Here is an 18,272-nt window from a genome sequence, read left to right on the forward strand (position 1 = left end):
TACCAAAAACATGTATTTTTCTTCTAGAAACAGTGTGTTAAAATGCTTGGGTCTCAGTGTTAGCCCACAAAAGCTTAATAGTTGAAAGATACCAGTAATATTTTGGAACTTCCCCATTACCTATTACTTACTAGTTTCTACATTGTATTATATTTGAACATTCATCATATTTTTTCTTTTATTTCTTTGAGGCATAATCATGTTCTGTGAATTCCCATCACTGAATCTAACACAGAGTAAGAATAGTACAAAAGCAGGTTTCTAAGTTTGGGATGCAGAAATACAGTTTTATCTATAGTAGCACATTATCAGGAAAAGCAACTTCTCTTGGATCCCCTAACTGGAAACTACCAGAGAGTGGGAACTTTAGAAGCTCCAGGTCCATGGTGATGGTATGCCTTGCAGCAATGAAGAGGAGAGAGAGAGGAATGCTCCTATGAGAGGATCTGGTGATTCACCAGAGGAATCACCAGATTCCTGACTTTAGGAGGAGGATAATGACGGCTGTGATCAGATCAGGGAAGGGCTTCCAACAGATAGAAAAAGCTAAAGGTACCTTGTGGGGAACAGTTTGTGTGGGAGGAGGAACTTAGGGTCACTTAGTTCTGGGGGTTAGGAAAAAATGTGTTACTGATTCAGTAATGGAATGGAAAAGGGTAAGGGAATTCTTGTTTGCTAAAAGTGAAGCCAGTGTTGAGGCTTGTTTGTTTATTTATTTATATGTGAACACTGACGTATTTGTAAGATCTCTGGTGAGAAGACCAGCAACTCTGGAAGTTGTTATTGAGTTAGTATCCCATGCATTGTTGAATACTCCCCATGCTCTTTTTAAAAATAACAGTTCAGAGAATTAGACATCAGATAACATAGTCTCTTTTTCTAGTTTCATTTGTTTCTAAGTATTTTATATGGCATAGTAATTTCATTATTCTCACTTCGTTATCTTAAGAGATGGCATAAGAAAAACAGATAGTATTCTCATTTTACAAATGATGACACTAAAGTGGAGTGAGCCTTAGGATCTTTTTACTAATCTGTGCTGCCACCCTGTCAACTGATACTTTGTTCTATATAGAATTTTTAATTACTAGTTTAAACTTAAAAGAAATGTTTCTAAACTAGAAGAACCTCAGAGCCTAAAAAGTTAAAAAACACACATATACAAACAAAACTATAACCAGTGAATAATTATTGATAATCACTTAACCTTAAGGTTCACTAAAATAGCTTTAATAAATTAATTTGAATTTTGTCCATTACTGTTACATAGAACATTATTTCAAAAATATTTCCAATTTGGGGCACCTGGGTGGCTCCTTCGGTTAAGTGTCTGCCTTCAGCTCAGGTCATGATCTCAGGATCCTGGGATCCAGCCCCACATGGGGATCCCCGCTCAGTGGGGAATATGCTTGTCCCTCTCCCTCTGCCACCTCCCCCCATCGTGCACTTGAGCGCTTTCTCACTTTCTCAAATAAATAAAATCTTAAAAAAAAATTTCCGATTTATAACAAATACCATAAATTTAGTTTTTTTAAAGTTTAGAGTATGCCTGTTTACTTAAGAATTAGGTGTCTAGTTTTGATGGATGGGAGAATTAGAATCGCCGATTTGTGGGAATGGAATAAGCAATTTGATCTCACATATTTCAGAGTATGGTAATCCCTTCCCCCCAAATCATTTGTTTATAGTGTGAAAATCAGGAAAACTGTGTTATAAACCTGTATCTTTTCTCTTGAGTGACTTAATTTGGTTCAGGCCCAGCTTTAGTGGTATAAGTACAGATCAAGTTTGGTTTTGACTAATCCAGTTTTGGCATTATCCTGGGGCATTCTAGGTCTGAACTATCTTTGGATATACTAACCATTTGGTTTCAATACCTCATTGACATTTGATCCTGTGGAAAGATTGTGAGAGATTTCACATGTAGGTGGTGGGATAAAGGAGCACAGATTGACTCATAGTCTATTGAGTAGATTGGAGTTATAGGACTTTGAAGTTTAGCAATGTTATTGTGATTCAAAAATAGGCTATGGTGTTAAAAAGACAGGTCTTCTGACTCTGATTTCTTATTGTATAGTGAGACTTCAAATGTAATTTAAGTAAATTTGAACTTTAAAAAAATGTGGATAATTTTATCTTTTTATAAAAGTTTACAGTTATTTCAGATACCTTTTTGTTTCATGTTCCAGTCTTCTTTAGAATTCCATGTGAGCGGCTTTTTTTTTTTTTAAAGCCACTTGCTTTCAAATTTAAAAAAGAAAAACAAAACCAAAAAACCAAAAACTCAGAATAGGTTGAAACTTGACACAAATTGCTGCCACAGAACAAAAGTGCTGATCAAGTTAAATCAACCCCTGTAATGTGTATTGAAAGGAAAACCTCTCCTCTCTCCCCCAGTTTGAAGAACAAGCATTTTTCCTGCCAAGAAGGGCTGACTTTAAATGGACCAGCTGTCCATATTAGGAGCCTTGGGTTGCTAAGGTGACCATGGCTGTTTGGAGAAGAATGCAGCTGAGAGGGCAAGTTCTTGATGTGTGAGCTGAGGGAAGGAATGTGGTGTGATTGTGCATCATTCCTCCTAATCACATGCTCTCAAAGTGCTGTGTGGGCAGCATGGAGAAACTACAAATCTGAGTGCTAGAGCTCAGTGCCGTGTGGGTAAAATCATTTTGTTTTCATGTGAGCCAGAGGCTTACAGTTTAGACTGAAAACATCTACCTCGTATAAATCTATGTGTGTGTTTTGGGTGAAGGGGAGGGTGTTTGATGGTAGATATATTGGGAATGAATTTATATTGTATGATGGACACATACTTTCGTATTGTAAAAACAAAAATTATCTTGGGATAAATGTTCTTTCCAACTCATCCCTTTCAGTCACATGTGCAGTGTTATTAGTTCCCCAAGTGAATGATGTGTTCCTTCTATATCTTGGACACTTTTAGTTTCAGAATTATTTGAAAGTCCTAAGAATATGTTGTCTATTTGGTCCATTTCTTCCCCCTCCCCCCCAACTTTTTTTTTTATAGTTCTTACTCTTCCCAAGGGAGATCTTATATTAATACATTGTGTTTCTTCCCTGAAGCATCCAAAGATAGGTTTGGCATTTGGTAAAAAAATATGATTCAAGGAACAGTAGGAAGTGTCAAACTAACAAGCCCACTTACCTGAAACACTATTTAGATTTTACCATGGACATCATTGCTAATATTTGAAATGAGATATAGCCACATACATTGATATAGACACTGAATGAACCATGAAGTTTTTTTGTTTTTTCCATCCTTGCTAACAAATCCTGACAATAACATGTTGATCTTAAATGACAGCATAAATGTGCAATATCTTTAAGATGTGAAGTCACTGGACATTGGCAGCTCTGTATTACATTAGCACCCTGTTCTTAAACAGATAGGCTACTTTGACACAATTGCTGTTTAATCGATTAATTTATAAAATATGGAGGGAAATTAAAAGATTAAAATAATCTGTTATTGAATTCAGTTGGTTGTTCTCATGGTATACCTTTGGCATTCTCTATCAACTAAATATGGTTTTGCCTTTCACATTTAGTCCTCAGATCTCCTAGTAATTGATTTTTGTGACAGGTATGGGTATGAATTCACTCTCTCTGTATGGATAATTGGTTATCCCAGCACTAGTTATTAAAATTGTTCTTCATTTCTTCCCTGATATGTGAAATTTCCTATGTCATAAATCAAGTATTCATATATAGGTAGTTTTATTTCTGTACTCACTCTTCTGTACGATTGGTCTTTTGTCTACCTTTTTATTTATTTATTTATTTATTTATTTATTTATTTATTTGACAGAGAGAGACAGCCAGAGAGAGAGGGAACACAAGCAGGGAGAATAGGAGAGGATGAAGCAGGCTCCCAGCGGAGGAGCCTGATGCGGGGCTCGATCCCATAACGCCGGGATCACGCCCTGAGCCGAAGGCAGACGCTTAACGACTGAGCCACCCAGGCGCCCCATCTTTTGTTTACCTCTGAATCATTACTGTACTATCTTAGATATCTCAGATACTCAGTTTTATTTCTTGTCTTGTTCATCACCTCAAAAAAAATGCTTTCAAATTTCACCATTTAAAATGATACGTGTAATTTAAATGATGGTCTTTACCAAATTAAAGAAGTTTCATTCTGTTCTTACCTGACTAGGACTTTTGTTTATCTCTTCGTTTTAAATCATGAATAGATGTTGAACTATATTGAAAGGCTTTTGTATAACTTCAGCAATGATTAAATTTTTTTCTCCTTTATTTGTTGATGTGGTCAGTTACATTGATTTTCAGATTAGGACACCTAAGCATTGCTGGTATAGACCCAATTTAATCATATATGGATTATCTTTTATGTAAATTATTGGATCCGGTTTGCTTACATTTTGTTTAGGATTTTTACATTAGTGTTCATGAGTCAGATTGGCTTTTAATTTTCCATTCTCTTATCATCCTGGTTAGATTTTTAACATCTCTCTTTTCTTAAATGTTAGTTGTGTTAAAATATACCTATCATAAAGTTTACCGTCTTACCCGTTTTTAAGTTTATGGTTTAGTGTAGTGTAAAGTATATTCACATTGGTTGTACAACTGATCTCGAGAACTTTTTCATCTTGCAAAACTGGAACTCTGTATCCGTTAAACACTCTTCATCTACCCCTTTCCATCACCCTGGCAACCAGCATTCTTCCTATTTTTATGAGTTTGACTACTATAGATCCCTCCTAGAAGTGAACTCATACCGTATTTATCTTTTTGTGTCAGCTTTTCATGTAGCATAATGTTGTAGCATGTACCAAAATTTCCTTTTTAAGGCTGAATAATATACCATTGTATGTATAAACATTTTGTTACCCACTCATCTGTTAGTGGACAAGTATGTTACTTCCACCTTCTGGCTATTGTGAATAATGCTGCTGTGAACATATAGGTACAAATATCTCTTCTACACACTTCTTTAAATTCTTTTGGATATAGAACCAGAAGTGGTATTGCTGATAATGTGGTAATTCTATTTTTAATTTTTTGAGGAACTGCAATCCTGTTTTTCATAGCAGCTACACCATTTATGTTCTGACCAGCAGTACAGAAGGGTTCCAGTTTCTCCATACACTTGCCGACACTTATTTTATTTTATTTATTTATTTATTTATTTTTAAGGCTATTGAGAGAAAGAGAGGGTGCGTGTGTGCCCTTACAAATAGGGGGAGGGGCAGAGAGATAGGGAGAGAAACAGATCCCCACTGAGAGCAGAGCCCAATGTGGGGCTTGGGGCTCCATCTCAGGACCCTGAGATCACGACCTGAGCCAAAATCAACGAGTCGGATGCTGAACTGACTGAAGCCACCCAGATGCCCCTATTTTCTGTTTCTTTGATAGTAGCCATCCTAACGGTTGTGAAGTAATATCTCATTGTAGTTTTGATTTGCATTTCCTTAGTAACTAGTGACGTTGAGGATCTTTCCATATAATTGTTGGCCATTTGTGTATTTTCTCTGGAGAAATGTCTGTTCGGGTCCTTTGCCCATTAATCAGGTTATTTGTGTAGTTGTTACTATTGTTGCTGAGTTGTAGGAGTTCTTTATATATTCTGGATATTAGCACCCTTCTCAGATATATGATTTGTAAATATTTTCTCCTCTGTCATAGGTTGCCTTTTCAGGCTGTTAATTGTTTCCTTTGATGCCTAGAAGTTTTTAATTTTGATGTAGTTCAGTTTATCTGTTTTTATTTTTGTTGCCTGTGATTTTGGTGTCATAGCAAAGAAATTATTGTCAAATCCAATGTCATGAATCTTTACTCCTAGTTTTTTTCTAAGAGTATTATACTTTTAGGTCTTATATTTAGGAATTTATTTTGAGTTAATTTTTGTATGAAGTGTAAGGTAAGGGTCCAAGTTCATTCTTTTGCATGTGGATATCTTGTTTTCTCAGCACCATTTGTTGAAACAGTGGTCTTTTCCTCCATTGAATGGTGTTGGCATCCTTTGTCCTGGTTGGATTTTGATATGTATTAGAAAGTGTTTTTCTTTTTTACTGTTCTCTAGAAGAATTTGTTTAAATTTTTTTAATTTGTTTTTCCTCCAGTGTTTGGTGGGATTTACCTGTCAAACTATCTGGGTTTGATTATTTTTTTTTAGTGGAAAGATTTTAAACTGTAAGTGTTTGATTTTTTTTTTTTAAAGATTTATTTAGTTGAGAGAGAGACTGAGATAGCAAGAGAGAGAGAGAGCACAAATGGGAAGGAGAGGGAAAAGTAGCTCTCTATGCCGGGCTCCATCCCAGGATCCTGGGATCATGACCTGAGCCGAAGGCAGAAGTTTGACTGACTGAGCCACCCAGGCACCCCACTGTTTGATTTTTTAATTATTATTTTTCTGTTTAGATTCTCTATTTCTTATTTTTAAATGCTCAGTTGATTTATTTGCCCTTTAAAAAGTGATATATAATTCACATATAAAATTCACCTCTTTAAAGTGTAAAATTCAGTTTTTTTTAATATTCCCAAAATTGTATACCTATTTCCACTGTCTAATTCTAGAATATTTCATTGTCCTCAGAAGAAGTTCTATACCCATTAGCAGCCACTCTCTATTTTCCCTTACCCCATCCCTGACAACCAGTTATCTACTTTCTCTATAGATTTGCCTGTTCTAGGCATTTCCTATAAATAGAAATATGTAATATGTGGCCTTTTTTGTCTAGGATCTTTCACTCAGTGAAATGTTTTCAAAGTTTATTCACATTTGTAGCCAATATCAGTATATCTTTCCTTTTTTGGCAGAATATTATTACATTGTGTGGCTATACCACATTTTGTTTATGCGTTAATCAGTTGACACACATTCGGATTGTTTCCATTTTTTGTCTATTATGAATACTGCTGTGAATCTCCACATATAAGGTTTGCATGCACAGATTTTTCAGTTACTTTGGCTCTGTGTCTAGGAATAGAATTGCTGGGCTCATATGGTAATGCTACATTTAACCTTTTTAGGATCTCCCAAACTGTTTTCCAAAGCAGTTGCACCATTTTACAGTCCCACGAGCAGTGTGTGAGGGTTCTAGCGTCTCCACATCCTGGCCAACACTTGCTGTTGTCTGCCTTTTTGCTTATAGCCATCCTAGTGGGTATGAAGTAGAGTCTGTGGTTTTGATGTGCATTTTCCTAGTGACAGGGATGCTGAGCATCTTTTCATGGACTTACCATTTGTATAATTTCTTTGGAAAATATTTATTTAGAAATTTTGTCCATTTTAAAATTGAGTTGTCTTTTTATTGTTGAGTTTTAAGAGTTCTGTATATACTCTGAATTTTAGACTCTTCAGATATATGGTTTCCAGATATTTTCTCCAACTCTTTGGATTGTCTTTTCATTTTATTTCATTGTGTCCTTTGAAGCACAGAAGTTTTTTATTTTGATGAAGTCCAGTTTATCTGTTTTCTCTTTTGTTGTTTGTGACTCGGTATCATATCAAAGAAACTTTTGCCTAAAGGTCATAAAGATTCGTGCGCCAAGAGTTTTATGGTTTTTAGCTCTCACATTTAGGTCTTTGATCCATTTTGAGTTAGTTTTTGTATATAGTATAAGGTAGAGGTCCCAGTTTATTACTTTGCACTTGGAAATCCACTTGTCCCAGTACCATGTGTTGAAGAGACTGTTCTTTCCACATCAAATTATCTAGGCTCCCTTTTGAAAATCAGTTGACTATAAATGTACGGATTTATTTCTGGATTCTCAATTCTCTTTCATTTGATCTATATTTCTCTTCTAGCCAGTACCACACTTGGTGATTTGGTGCTCGATGACGGTAGCTTTATGGTAAGTTTTGAAATTGGAAAGTGTAAGTTTTAAATCTTTTTGATTCATTTTTAATAGATTGTATTTTCTAAACACTTTAAAAAAATCTTTCCAGACTTTTAAATTTATTACCATAAAATTATCCACAGTATCCTTTTATCAGCTTAATCTCTACAACATCTGTAATCATATTTCCTTTTACTTTATTATTAGTTTTTTTCTTTTTCCCAATTAGTTTTTCCAGAGGTTTATAATTATAATTACTCTTTCAGAGAATGAACTTCTAGCTTATCCTCTTGTTGTAAATATTTTCTGTCCTTTTAGGTCCTGCTATTTATTATTTCTTTCTACTTTCTCAGAACTTTCAGGTTTTTGTTTTTTTCTGTCCTTTTACAAAGACTTTTGAATTGGGGTTTTTAGTGTTTAAAGTTGCCTCTACGTGTCATTTGAGCTGCCTTCCTACAAGTTTTGATATACAGTATTTTTGTTTTTTTCATTGAAAAAATAGCTCTTATTTGCCTCATGAGTTATGTAAAAGTGTATATACTTAATTTCAAAATATTTAACTTTGTAAATATAATTTTTGCAATAGTGTTCCAAGTTGATTTCATTATGTTCAGACCCCATAATTTTGTAATTTGTAGAGACTAACTTTAAGACCTAGCATATGGCTAGTTTTCATGAATGTTCCATATGCATTTGGAAATAATGTGAAATCTGTTGTTTAGTGTAGTTCTACATATATGTTCATGAGTTCATGTTAACTGTTCTACTCACATCTTTCATGGTTTGCCTGGGTTTTGTTTGAATTTGGGTTTGGGTTTATTTTGGGACTTTCCTATCCGTTTCTTTGCTGAGAAAGTCATATTAATGCCTCTCACCTGATGGTAGGTTTGGCAGTTTCTCCTCTAGATGTAATTTTTGTTTTATGTATTTTGAGTCTGTGCTATATTAAGTACTTACATTTTGAATTGTTTTTCTGTTAAATCGAACTTTGTCATTATGAAAGGCTGTATCCAAAACTTTTTTGCCTTAAGTTTTGTGATTGTTGTGGTGGGCTGTTTTCTTGGATTCGTGTTTCTATTCTAGCTTTCTTTTGGTTGATAGTGTTTTTCATCCTTTAGCTTTTCATTGGTCCTGTATTTTAGTTTGTGTCTTGTAAACAGGGTATGGTTAAATTGTGTTTTTGTTCTGAATGACAATATTTTTTACTGGAATTGTAGTCACTTGTGATACTGGTAGATTTAGATTTATTTCTGTTTTGTGGTCTATTTGTCCTACTCCCCTTCCATCCTAGTCTTTTAATCTTTTGTGTGGAGTTACGTGTTTGAAGCCTTCATGTAGGCGTGTTTTCTCATTTCAATCCCCCTAACACCTTGTACACATGCACTCTTGTTTGTAAGTTAATATGTTTTTTATTCTTTCAGTGGTTGCTCTAGCTTTTTTAAGAAGTCCTTTCTAAAAGGAAGAGTTTAAATCAGTATCTTTAACCTATTCCTGAATAATGTAATAATTTAAAATGCTCTGATTGTCCTCCTTCCAGAAATCCATAACACCATTGTCTATTATTTTAGTTTTAACATATTTATCTCTTGCATACATAAAAAATTTTAGACAAATTATTGTTTTAGGTAGTTATCTTTGTTTACATTTGTTTACTGTTTTCTTGGCTCATTATCTGAGACCTACCACATGAAATAATTTTTTTCTAACTGAAGTACATCCTTTGGAATTTTTGTTTTAATGAAAGTCTTTTGGTGAAGGTGGACGATGGTTTTGTTGTTTATTTTTTAATCTGAAGATGGCTTTTTTTTTTTAAGATTTTATTTATTTGACAGAGAGAGAGGTAGCGAGAGAGGGAACACAAGCAGGGATAGTGGGAAAGGGAGAAGCAGGCTTCCTGCTGAGCAGGGAGCCCCGATGGCGATGGCGGGGATGGCTGGCGGGGAGGGCGGGGCTCGACCCCAGGACCCTGGGATCATCACCTGAGCCTAAGGCAGACGCTTAACGACTGAGCCACCCAGGCCCCCCAGTCTGAAGATGTCTTTATTTCCTCTGCATTCTCGAGAGATAATTTCACTGTGTATTGAATTCTAAGTTTTCTCATCACATTGAAGACATTATTTTGGTGTTTTAACTGCCACCGTTGCTGTTGCGAAATAAAATTGCCCTCCCTTTGTAAATAATCTTTTTTTTTTTTTTAAAGATTTTATTTATTTATTCGACAGAGATAGAGACAGCCAGCGAGAGAGGGAACACAAGCAGGGGGAGTGGGAGAGGAAGAAGCAGGCTCTCCAGTGGAAGAGCCTGATGTGGGGCTCGATCCCATAACGCCGGGATCACGCCCTGAGCTGAAGGCAGACGCTTAACTGCTGTGCCACCCAGGCGCCCCTGTAAATAATCTTTTATTTGACTGTTTTTTAAACCTTTTCCCCTCCTTTGGTGTTCCTAGTTTTATAGAATGTATTGAAGAATTTTTTTGTTTTTTGGGGTTTTTTTTACTTTATTATTTTATTTTATTATTTGTAATTCTACCTGGGATTCTTTGGGCTTCCTGGATCTGAGGATGTCTTTCAACAATTATGTTAAATTCTTGACCATTATCTCTCTGAATAATGGCCTATTATTTTCTTATTTTCTCCTTCTTTATTTTCTCCTCTTTCCCTTCAGAGGACAGTTTTTCTTCAGAACGTAAATAGTCAGCTTCTTATGTGGACTTCGGCAGAGGTCATGGGGCAGCATAGGTCTAAATTAGGGTGGGGATGTTTGGTCCTTCCATGCATCATGAGAATAATTCGTGACTTTCTTGTTGTGAATGGTACAACTCACACAAGAATATAGCTCTACATACGGTTTGAGAATTGCATAGGCACTGAAAACACTCACTTTGGAAATGTCTCTGATGCCTTTACTATGTTTCCAGTGATGAACTTCTTAATGACCTTGTCCTTTGCAAGCTGTTGGGTGCAGTTAAGTGTAGCAAATAGGCTGTATATGGCTGCAGCCCTTTTTGACACAACCATTGTACCTTCTTTTCATGGTTGTCTTGGAAACAAGGGCTCTGTAACATTGATGACATTTATTAGGCCTTCTTAATCTATTTTCCATGTTTCTTACCCCTTTTCCTCTTTTTCCTTCTCTACAAATTCATTTAAGAGCTGGCTGTAGTTATAAATTCTTACACGAGATTTTTTTTCTTCCTTCTACCGGCACCAAGGTCAAGCAGGCAAGTGTGCTTGTTCTCAGCTTCTGCTAAGTAGGTTTACCGTTCATTCAGCTCTGCTTTGCAGGTGTAGCCTTTTGGATTGTCAGCTACACGCAAAGTTCCTTGATTACATTGCCCATATTGGAGAGTCTCAGGGTACACAACCTGTCTCCAGCTCTGTAGTTTTCAAAGTAGTGTTGTGAGGTAACCTGAAAGTCAAGAGCCACCTTCCAGTACATTTGTACAAATGTACACCTTCTCTGTACATTTGTGCCAAATTAGAAAATTTAAAAATACTGAAGAAATATTTATACAGCATTCTAGATGTAGGCTAGAATGCGTAGATCCAGTCTGCGCATCTAACCTACCATGTTGCCAAAAACGGAAATCCTTGATCCATTTCAAATAAACATACATTTTAGGTAAGATTTATGTAATAAATGTGGCACAGAATTCCCACCAGCAGGCCTCCATTAAAAAAAAAGTTCCTAACTCTAAGTTTGGATAATTCATACATTTTTTTTATGTGTAAGCGAAAATAAAATGTTCAAGGTACACACACACCCACCCACAATTAATTTTCTGATTTGACCAAGTTAAGGTCTGTTTTAAATTGGACGAGATGGGTTTTACTGAACTTGCTTAATATCTGTGGCAGTGGAAAGAGTACTTGCTTCCTTTAGGTGGGGAGCCCTTGTGTGAGTAGCAGTAAGATAGGGAAAAAGGCAAGTGTACCCAGGTGTTCTGAATAACAGTGCAAGAACAGTTGTACCATTCATCTCCCCTTTAGTGCAGATGATTCGTAGTAAGTTAGGGGCAAAATTATAGGCCATCTTTGTCTTACAAATTGATTGTTAAGAAGTTTGTTAGACGTTGGAACAGATGTGTGAGGGCACACCACGACTGCATTTAATATGAAACATTAAAAGAAAAACTTGCTTAGGATTTTGACCCTACTTTGTTTCTTTTGGAAAAAGTGATACTGGTAGCACCTTATTCTTACAGAGGCTTCTTTCTGGGAATACTGCAGCTTCATTTCTCCTTGAGGCCAGGAAGCTAGTCCTTTTCGGCTACCTGGCTCTCCCAAAACAGCCTTAAAGCTTTACTTTTCTGTTGAGAGAAACATCTGAAAAGATTTATCTTCTCTGAAACTATTAATATTGATACCTTTTTTTCTTCTTTTGTTTAACATGGAGAATTATTTTGGTGTTTCTTTTTTTTAAATTTTTTTTATTTTAATGTTTTTTTATTATATTATGTTAGTCACCATACAGTACATCCCCTGGTTTCCGATGTAAAGTTCGATGATTCATTAGTTGCGTATAACACCCAGTGCACCATGCAATACGTGCCCTCCTTACTACCCATCACCAGTCTATCCCATTCCCCCACCTCCCTCCCCTCAGAAGCCCTCAGTTTGTTTCTCAGAGTCCATAGTCTCTCATGCTTCATTCCCCCTTCTGATTACCCCCCTTTCTTTATCCCTTTCTTCCCCTACCGATCTTCCTAGTTCTTATGTTCCATAGATGAGAGAAATCATATGATAATTGTCTTTCTCTGCTTTGGTGTTTCTAATGTTAAACCAACTTTGACGTTGTTTGCTCCTATTTTAAGAAATTTTGCACCAATATTCATGAAGGACATCAGCCTATCATTTTCTTTTGTTGTGCTGTGTTTGGTATCAAGGTTATACAAGTCTCAAAATGAGTCAGAGAGGGTATCTTTATTTTCTGGAATATGTTGTGTAAAATTATTTCTTAAGTGCATGTTTGACAGAATTCATCTGTGAAGCCATCTAGGCCTGGAATTTATGGGAGGATTTTTTGATTTCTGATTGAATATTTTAAGATTTAAGACTATTCATATTTTTGTTTCCTCTTGAATTTGATTAGGCAAGTTAATTTTTTCTAAGAATTTATCTATTTCATCTAAATTCCTTAATTTTTTGGTATGATATTGTTGTAATATTCTCTTATCTTTGAAATACCTAATTTTGAGTGGTTTTCAAACTGTTCTGGGGACCTGTGTGGGTCCCTGAGATCAGATGGTCTGGAAGGTCAAAACTATTTTCATAATAAGGTTTTTTTTTTTTCTTTTCCACTGTGTTGACATTTGCAGTGATGCCGTAAAAGCAATGGTGAATAAAACTGCTAACACCTTAACACAAATTAACGCAGTGGCATCAAACCGATGTATTATATTTTTCACTGCCGTACATTCATAGTTTTTTTAAAATCCAGTTTTATTTAAGAATGTCCTTGATGTGGGGCGCCTGGGTGGCTCAGTCAGTTAAGCCTCTGCCTTCACCTCAGGACATGATCCCTGGGTCCTGGGATCAAGTCCTGCATCAGGTTCACTGCTCAGCCTTTCCCACTGCCCCTCCCCCCCCTTAAGAAAAAAAAGAATATCCTTTTGCATTAAGCAATAAAAATATTAATTTCTTTTTAAGATGAACTTCTTTTTAATTTCTTTTTAAGATTTTATTTATTTGAGAGAGAGGGTGAGAGGCAGATTACAAGCATGCGGGAGGGGTAGAGGGAGAAGCAGAGTCCCTGCTGAACAGGGAGCCTGATGTAGGACTTGATTCCAGGACTGCAGAATCATGACCTGAGCTGAAGGCAGACGCTTAACCAACTGAGCCACCCAGACGCCCAAAAATACTGATTTCCTTAGATCTTGACTTCGAGTACTCGTCCTGTATACTGGAGCATGATACTCATCTTCAGAAAAAGTACTTGCGCAACCGAGGTGTGAGCTGAACTACTGCTTTTTTCTGTAACAACCTTTTTCTTTCTTGAAAAAACAGGGTAGGCAAACTTTGATTATTTGAACTTATGTATTTGACATTTGTTTTTCTCAGAAATGAACTAAGTGGGCCTAACACTTCAAGAAAAACAGCTGTATTTGTAGCCAATCGTAAAAAAAATAAAATAAAAACTTCTAAGTAAAATTTAGAATTTTGGAAAACTTGTACATTATACTGTGAGCTTGACAGCTTCCCAGATACTCGAAGGCTTTTCTTGCAAAGTGGGTAATGATATTAAAGAATGTTGTATTTTTCTTTTTCTTCATATTGTATTCTGAATTGTGTCAATTTTGAGGAACACCTGCATAACTCAGTGAATCAGTATTTTCCAGATGACCAATGTGTCATGATACTAAATCACATGTGGGTAAAAGATCCATTCAAAGCGCAAGATAAATCAGTGGATTTTAATGTAATAGAATATGAAAAGTTCATTGATACAGTTTTAGAATCCTCTAACCTACAGGAAATGACCATTTGTTGAGTTCAGGTATAGTTTCAAGAATATCAACAGTTACTTGAAATAATTATTAAAATATTCTCTTTCCCAACTATATATCTGTTATGAGTCTAGATTTTCTTCATATGCTTATATACTTTAACCAAAACAGCATATTGCAGAATCAGTCTTAAGAATCTAGCTATCCTCTATAAAGCCAGAAATTACAGATATTTGCAAAAATATAATGTTACTTACCAAGTTTTTTGGAAAATAAGTTTTTTTAAAAAAGTTTTCTTCACATAGATGTTATTTATATTAATGCATCATAAGCTTATCCTTTTAAATAAATCAAATATTTTAAACATTTCTCACATCTAACTTCTGATTTGGTAAATATCCATAGATAATAACCCAGTAAAAGCTCTTTGAAAAAATTCTCAAATAATTTTTAAAAGCATAAAGGGGTCCTGAGACCAAAAAGTTGCTGAACTGCTTGCTGACCTACAGAAATCATAATGACATTTCAGTTGTATTTCTGACATTATGCATTTGTCCCCCTCTCCGTTTTCAAAAAAAGGGGACATGTCCCAATTTTATATTTAAAAAATTTCAGTCTCCTTTATGGTTTTCAGCTTATTTTCAAAAGAAATCTGTAAAATGATGATAAATACATCTATAATTGCATTAAAACTACATAGGTCTAGCACAGTCTATGCATGAAAGTATTTCTATATCTTGTTATGCAAGTTATCCCAAAATAACATAAAATTCAGTTAAAAACAGGCCCTTTTGGAAGCAGTGCCATCCCAGGAGCAAGAGCACACCTGGTTCCTAGATCTTGATTTCTTTTTTTTTTTTTTTTTTTTTAAAGATTTTATTTATTTGACAGAGAGAGACAGCCAGCGAGAGAGGGAACACAAGCAGGGGGAGTGGGAGAGGAAGAAGCAGACTCCCAGGAGAGGAGCCTGACGTGGGGCTCGATCCCAGGATCACGCCCTGAGCCGAAGGCAGACGCTTAACGACTGCGCCACCCAGGCGCCCCTAGATCTTGATATCTAATGCAGTTCTCTATGAAAAGAAACCGGGGCTCCTTGGAGAAATGGCTGATTCAAGGACTGGGGCAAGAAATATGTAAGATCAGCCTAGAGCATCTTGTAGCGCCAGAAAGTAAGAAAGTGCTTAAACTCATAACAATGGGACTATATCAAAGGGACGTAGGAGCCAACGGAAAGAACTCCCAGTGGTCAAAGGTGGAAAAATTTGAGCAAGAAAATAAGTGTAAGGTAGTATTGGACTATAACCCAAAGTATAAAATAAATACCCATGGCTCCATATGGTATAAATAAGTTGTTGAATAAATAAATAAATAATGAAGAGACAAATCTCCTCTGCAAAAGAACTGCAAATAATTTATGTTGATACTCCATCTTCAACAAGGGAGAGCATAACTCCCCACTCCTTGCGTGTGGGCTGTGCATAGTGACTTCCTTTTAAAGAATACACTAATGAAAGGAGATTGGGAGGAGTAACTTTACTCCTGGAGTAAAGTTAAAGTGGAGAAATCTGATAAACACTACCATAGCCAGGTCAGTAGTCATTAGTCATATCGATAGTTTGGTCCAGAGGATATGCTGTGATGAAAATGGCACTTTACCTCCGTGGTCTTCCTCCCCAAAACCCATCACCCCAGTCTAATCATGAGAAAAATAGCAGAGAAGTCGCAGTAAAGGGACATTCTGCAAAATACTTGACCAGTATTCCCCAAAACTGTTAAGGTATCAAAAACAAGGAAATTCTGAGAAACTGTAGCCAACAGGAGCCTAAGGGGACATAACTAAATGTAATATGTTATCCTGAATAGGATCCTGCAACAAAAAAAGCAAATTATGTATAAACTAAGAGGATTTGAATAAAGTATAGATTTTAGTGAATAAGTATATATCTGTATTAGTTTATTAATTGTAGCAAATGTGCCGTACTAACGTAGGATGTTATTAACATGTAACACCAGCTGTGGTGTCAGTCTGTGGGAATTCTGTACTATCACCTCAAGTTTTCTCTAACTCTAAAACTATTTTAAAAATAGTTTATTAAAAAAACCCACTATGTCCTTTAAGTATGTTTTTAAACCCAGAAATCATGTACTTAACAACTTATACTAGATTTTTGCTCATATTCCACTCTTAAATACATATTAGTCCTGGAGGAACCCAAGTTTTTAAAGGTCTAGTAAAAGAGCAATTTGCTTGAGGGTATTACATAATTGATTCTTATAAACAGGCCCAATGTTTATAATGTATTTAATGCCAGCTTTTGGCCTACTCTCAAATGGTAGAAAGTTCTATTTATTGATCTTAAGTCCTTTTTAGTATCATTTGAAATTTTTTATCTTCAAACCAATCAAACTTTTTATTAAAAAATATTGGCCATACCTTTGAATGTATAGTTTGTTACTTAAAAGCCCTTTCTTATTCTTTGATATAATCTTACCACATTTTTTTGGTTAAGATTTATTTCTTTGAGAGAGAGCGTGCCCACGGGCATGCAGGAGCTGGGGGTGGGGAGGCAGAGGTGGAGGGAGAGGGAGAGAATCTCAAGCAGATTCCCTGCTGAGCGTGGAGCCCTGTGTAGGGTTCCATCTCATGACTCTGAGATCATGACCTGAGCCGAAATCAAGAGTCCGTCACCTAACCGAGCTACTCAGAGGCTACTCTCATCTTACCACATTTTTAATTATTTTTTTTATTTGAGTGTAGTTAAGGCATAATGTTACATTAGTTTAATCTTAACACATTTTTAATAATTTAAAGAGAGTACTGGTTTCAAACAGTAATTAATTTCTTTCTTTATTTTTCAGAATAAATTTGTCTCAGGCACTTGAATGGTGATACGGTTATCTTTTTTATTACTAAAGCAAGTGTCACTGGGGCCATATATTAGGAAAATAGCATTTATTGCCCCCAACCCACCTATTTTCTTGCTGGGGGGTGGGGCTGGGGAAGTGTGCTGGATATTTTCCCCTACTAGCACACTTGGTTTTGACGAAATAGACATATTAATTTGTAGCATTTTATTAAAAACGGAAAATGCGCATGCTGACAAACCCAGTCTCGAACAGTTGCAACCCTGTCAACAAGAGGAGCAAAGCCTTACTTTGTCAGCTTTACTTTCGGTTTATTTGTAGATGGAAGAAGAAAAAGAGGAGCTCTTTTGTCCTTTGAATTTTTAAGCAGAGTTTTGAGTCACTAGCGTAAAGAAAGAAAATATTTGAAGAAGCTAATGAATGTTGATAGTGAAATCATTTCAGTAGCCTGTGATATTCCAAACTCATGCTTTCCACTTACATAATCGTATTCCTCTTTTAGCAGAAATAGCTACCAAATAACAAGACCAAAGAAATATCAAATAAGTAGACCAAAGATACTAGTATTGCCATTGCATATGGTAGGTAATTCAGGTGTTATTCAAAGAAAATTCTAATTTATTAGGCATCTTTTAAGGTTAACAATTACAAGAGCTTAGGAAAAGGTTTAGGATCAACACAGTTCCCTGGTGGTCTAGTGGCTAGGAAAAGGTTTAGGATCAGAAATCCAACGTAAATAGTAGTCTCAATCCTAGAAGTTTATTCACCTTCACCTAGGTCTATGCCAAGACTATAGAACTTCAAGGAGTGACCTGACATAGCTTGGTGGAAATAAAACAGCTTGGGCAATGATTTCGAGGCAGTTGAGTTGCCCAGTTAGACTCTTCAGGTATCACACAGTCTTTGAATGAGAAGGAGGACATCTGGTGGCACCTGAGTCTTGTGAGTATACTTGCTCACTCTGACAGCGCCAGGATAACGTTGCTTCTGAGAGAAGTTTTGTGGCACCATATGCTAAGTTTTAAAGCATTTTTCATGAAATAACCGTCAGGGTTCAGACCAACCTAAGTAATTTTGAGCTCTATTTTAAAACGTAATCTTAATAAAAAACTGTTAAGTAACATGCCAATTAGTA

General features: G+C 35.9%; 1 protein-coding gene across 3 annotated transcripts in view; it reads left to right on the plus strand.

Moving 5' to 3' along the window:
* The window catches only part of FRS2 (fibroblast growth factor receptor substrate 2), a 112,073-nt gene that overhangs the window by 51,722 nt on the left and 42,079 nt on the right, over window positions 1-18,272 (plus strand). For 2 of the 3 annotated variants that reach the window (XM_040637253.1, XM_040637252.1), the window contains exon 4: window positions 7,796-7,842. The exons of the other annotated variant lie outside the window; for it this stretch is intronic. The gene's annotated coding sequence lies outside the window, so the exon portion shown is untranslated. The remainder of the gene's footprint in view (window positions 1-7,795; window positions 7,843-18,272) is intronic. 3 annotated transcript variants of the gene reach the window in all.

Source organism: Ursus maritimus, unplaced genomic scaffold (genome assembly GCF_017311325.1).
Source record: "Ursus maritimus isolate PB19 unplaced genomic scaffold, ASM1731132v1 scaffold_21, whole genome shotgun sequence".
NCBI classification, from domain to species: domain Eukaryota; kingdom Metazoa; phylum Chordata; class Mammalia; order Carnivora; family Ursidae; genus Ursus; species Ursus maritimus.